This window comes from Anomaloglossus baeobatrachus, chromosome 1, assembly GCF_048569485.1.
Source record: "Anomaloglossus baeobatrachus isolate aAnoBae1 chromosome 1, aAnoBae1.hap1, whole genome shotgun sequence".
NCBI classification, from domain to species: domain Eukaryota; kingdom Metazoa; phylum Chordata; class Amphibia; order Anura; family Aromobatidae; genus Anomaloglossus; species Anomaloglossus baeobatrachus.
In genome coordinates this window covers 155,571,557-155,577,556 of record NC_134353.1, presented here as the reverse complement: position 1 = coordinate 155,577,556, position 6,000 = coordinate 155,571,557, and positions in this window count along the sequence as shown.

Below are 6,000 nucleotides of genomic sequence, written 5' to 3'. Positions count from 1 at the left end.
ATGGCACACAAGCACGGGACACACATCAGACATGACACACAAGCGCAGCGCACACATCAGACATGACACACAAGCACGGGACACACATCAGACATGGCACACAAGCACAGCGCACACATCAGACATGGCACACAAGCACGGGACACACATCAGACATGACACACAAGCACGTGACACACATCAGACATGACACACAAGCACAGCGCACACATCAGACATGGCACACAAGCGCAGCGCACACATCAGACATGACACACAAGCACAGCACACACATCAGACCTGACACACAAGCACAGCGCACACATCAGATATGACACACAAGCACAGCACACACATCAGACCTGACACACTAGCACAGCGCACACATCAGACATGACACACAAGCACAGCACACATATCAGACCTGACACACAAGCACAGCGCACACATCAGATATGACACACAAGCACAGCACACGCATCAGACCTGACACACAAGCACAGCGCACACATCAGACATGGCACACAAGCACAGCACACATATCAGACATGACACACAAGCACAGCGCACACATCAGATATGACACACAAGCACCGCACACGAATCAGACCTGACACACAAGCACAGCGCACACATCAGATATGACACACAAGCACAGCACACACATCAGACCTGACACACTAGCACAGCGCACACATCAGACATGACACACAAGCACAGCGCACACATCAGATATGACACACAAGCACTACGCACATATCAGACATGGCACACAAGCAGAGCGCATACATCAGATACGACACACAAGCACAGCAGACACATCAGATATGGCGCACAAGCACAGCGCACACATCAGACATGGCACAGCGCACACATCAGACATGACACACAAGCACAGCACACACATGAGACATGGCACACAACCACAGAGCACACATCAGACATGACACAAGCACAGCGCACACATCAGACATGACACACAAGCACAGCGCACACATCAGATATGACACACAAGCACAGCGAACACATCAGACATGACATACAAGCGCAGCGCACACATCAGACATGGCACACAAGCACAGCGCATACATCAGTTACGACACACAAGCACTACGCACATATCAGACATGGCACACAAGCAGAGCGCATACATCAGATACGACACACAAGCACAGCAGACACATCAGATATGGCGCACAAGCACAGCGCACACATCAGACATGGCACAGCGCACACATCAGACATGACACACAAGCACAGCACACACATGAGACATGGCACACAACCACAGAGCACACATCAGACATGACACAAGCACAGCGCACACATCAGACATGACACATAAGCACAGCGCACACATCAGACATGACACACAAGCACAGAGCACACATCAGACATGACACACAAGCACAGCGCACACATCAGACATGACACACAAGCACAGCACACACATCAGACATGACACACAAGCATAGCATACGTATCTGACCTGACACACAAGCACAGCGCACACATCAGACCTGACACACAAGCACAGCGCACACATCAGATATGACACACAAGCACAGCACACGCATCAGACCTGACACACAAGCACAGCGCACTCATCAGACCTGACACACAAGCACAGCGCACACATCAGACATGGCACACAAGCACAGCACACATATCAGACATGACACACAAGCACAGCGCACACATCAGATATGACACACAAGCACCGCACACGCATCAGACCTGACACACAAGCACAGCGCACACATCAGATATGACACACAAGCACAGCACACACATCAGACATGACACACAAGCACAGCACACACATGAGACATGGCACACAACCACAGAGCACACATCAGACATGACACAAGCACAGCGCACACATCAGACATGACACACAAGCACAGCGCACACATCAGATATGACACACAAGCACAGCGCACACATCAGACATGACACATAAGCACAGCGCACACATCAGATATCACACACAAGCACAGCACACACATCAGACCTGACACACAAGCACAGCACACACATCAGACATGACACACAAACACAGCACACACATCAGACATGACACATAAGCACAGCGCACACATCAGATATGACACACAAGCACAGCACACACATCAGACATGGCGCACAAGCACAGCGCACACATCAGATATGACACACAAGCACAGCACACACATCAGGAATGACACAAGCGCAGCACACACATCAGACATGACACACAAGCACAGCACACACATCAGATATGACAAAAGCACAGCGCACACATCAGGAATGACAAGCGCAGCACACACATCAGACATGACACACAAGCACAGCGCACACATCAGATATGACACACAAGCACAGCGAACACATCAGACATGACATACAAGCGCAGCGCACACATCAGACATGGCACACAAGCACAGCGCATACATCAGTTACGACACACAAGCACTACGCACATATCAGACATGGCACACAAGCAGAGCGCATACATCAGATACGACACACAAGCACAGCACACACATCAGATATGACACAAGCACAGCAGACACATCAGATATGGCGCACAAGCACAGCGCACACATCAGACATGGCACAGCGCACACATCAGACATGACACACAAGCACAGCACACACATGAGACATGGCACACAACCACAGAGCACACATCAGACATGACACAAGCACAGCGCACACATCAGACATGACACATAAGCACAGCGCACACATCAGACATGACACACAAGCACAGAGCACACATCAGACATGACACACAAGCACAGCACACACATCAGACATGACACACAAGCATAGCATACGTATCAGACCTGACACACAAGCACAGCGCACACATCAGACCTGACACACAAGCACAGCGCACACATCAGATATGACACACAAGCACAGCACACGCATCAGACCTGACACACAAGCACAGCGCACACATCAGATATGACAAAAGCACAGCGCACACATCAGGAATGACAAGCGCAGCACACACATCAGACATGACACACAAGCACAGCGCACACATCAGATATGACACACAAGCACAGCGAACACATCAGACATGACACACAAGCGCAGCGCACACATCAGACATGGCACACAAGCACAGCGCATACATCAGTTACGACACACAAGCACTACGCACATATCAGACATGGCACACAAGCAGAGCGCATACATCAGATACGACACACAAGCACAGCACACACATCAGATATGACACAAGCACAGCAGACACATCAGATATGGCGCACAAGCACAGCGCACACATCAGACATGGCACAGCGCACACATCAGACATGACACACAAGCACAGCACACACATGAGACATGGCACACAACCACAGAGCACACATCAGACATGACACAAGCACAGCGCACACATCAGACATGACACACAAGCACAGCGCACACATCAGATATGACACACAAGCACAGCGCACACATCAGACATGGCACACAAGCACAGCACACATATCAGACATGACACACAAGCACAGCGCACACATCAGATATGACACACAAGCACAGCACACACATCAGACCTGACACACAAGCACAGCGCACACATCAGACATGACACACAAGCACAGCGCACACATCAGACATGACACACAAGCACTGCACACACATCAGACCTGACACACAAGCACAGCACACACATCAGACATGACACACAAGCACAGCACACACATCAGACATGACACATAAGCACAGCGCACACATCAGATATGACACACAAGCACAGCACACACATCAGACATGACACACAAGCATAGCACACGTATCAGACCTGACACACAAGCACAGCGCACACATCAGATATGACACACAAGCACAGCACACGCATCAGACCTGACACACAAGCACAGCGCACTCATCAGACCTGACACACAAGCACAGCGCACACATCAGACATGGCACACAAGCACAGCACACATATCAGACATGACACACAAGCACAGCGCACACATCAGATATGACACACAAGCACCGCACACGCATCAGACCTGACACACAAGCACAGCGCACACATCAGATATGACACACAAGCACAGCACACACATCAGACCTGACACACTAGCACAGCGCACACATCAGACATGACACACAAGCACAGCGCACACATCAGACATGACACATAAGCACAGCGCACACATCAGATATGACACACAAGCACAGCACACACATCAGACTTGACACACAAGCACAGCACACACATCAGACATGACACACAAGCACAGCACACACATCAGACATGACACATAAGCACAGCGCACACATCAGATATGACACACAAGCACAGCACACACATCAGACATGGCGCACAAGCACAGCGCACACATCAGATATGACACACAAGCACAGCACACACATCAGGAATGACACAAGCGCAGCACACACATCAGACATGACACACAAGCACAGCACACACATCAGATATGACAAAAGCACAGCGCACACATCAGGAATGACAAGCGCAGCACACACATCAGACATGACACACAAGCACAGCGCACACATCAGATATGACACACAAGCACAGCGAACACATCAGACATGACACACAAGCGCAGCGCACACATCAGACATGGCACACAAGCACAGCGCATACATCAGTTACGACACACAAGCACTACGCACATATCAGACATGGCACACAAGCAGAGCGCATACATCAGATACGACACACAAGCACAGCACACACATCAGATATGACACAAGCACAGCAGACACATCAGATATGGCGCACAAGCACAGCGCACACATCAGACATGGCACAGCGCACACATCAGACATGACACACAAGCACAGCACACACATGAGACATGGCACACAACCACAGAGCACACATCAGACATGACACACAAGCACAGCGCACACATCAGACATGACACATAAGCACAGCGCACACATCAGATATGACACACAAGCACTGCACACACATCAGACCTGACACACAAGCACAGCACACACATCAGACATGACACACAAGCACAGCACACACATCAGACATGACACATAAGCACAGCGCACACATCAGATATGACACACAAGCACAGCACACACATCAGACATGGCGCACAAGCACAGCGCACACATCAGGAATGACACAAGCGCAGCACACACATCAGACATGACACACAAGCACAGCACACACATCAGATATGACAAAAGCACAGCGCACACATCAGGAATGACACACAAGCACAGAGCACACATCAGACATGACACACAAGCACAACACACACATCAGACATGATACACAAGCACAGCACACACATCAGTTACGACACACAAGCACAGCGCATACATCAGACATGACACATAAGCACAGCGCACACATCAGACATGACACACAAGCACAGAGCACACATCAGACATGACACACAAGCACAGCACACACATCAGACATGGCACACAAGCACAGCGCATACATCAGTTACGACACACAAGCACAGCGCACACATCAGACATGACACATAAGCACAGCACACACATCAGACATGATACACAAGCACAGCACACACATCAGACATGACACACAAGCACAGCACACACATCAGACATGACACATAAGCACAGCGCACACATCAGATATGACACACAAGCACAGCACACACATCAGACACGGCGCACAAGCACAGCGCACACATCAGGAATGACACAAGCGCAGCACACACATCAGACATGACACACAAGCACAGCACACATATCAGATATGACAAAAGCACAGCGCACACATCAGGAATGACAAGCGCAGCACACACATCAGACATGACACACAAGCACAGCGCACACATCAGATATGACACACAAGCACAGCGCACACATCAGACATGACACACAAGCACAGCGCATACATCAGTTACGACACACAAGCACTACGCACATATCACAAAGGGAGAAGAAAAAGAGTATACCCACAGAGGGATCACCAAGAGATTATAAAAATAGAAAAATCTTTATTACAATTAGGAATACATATGGGTAACTCTGCCAAAGCTT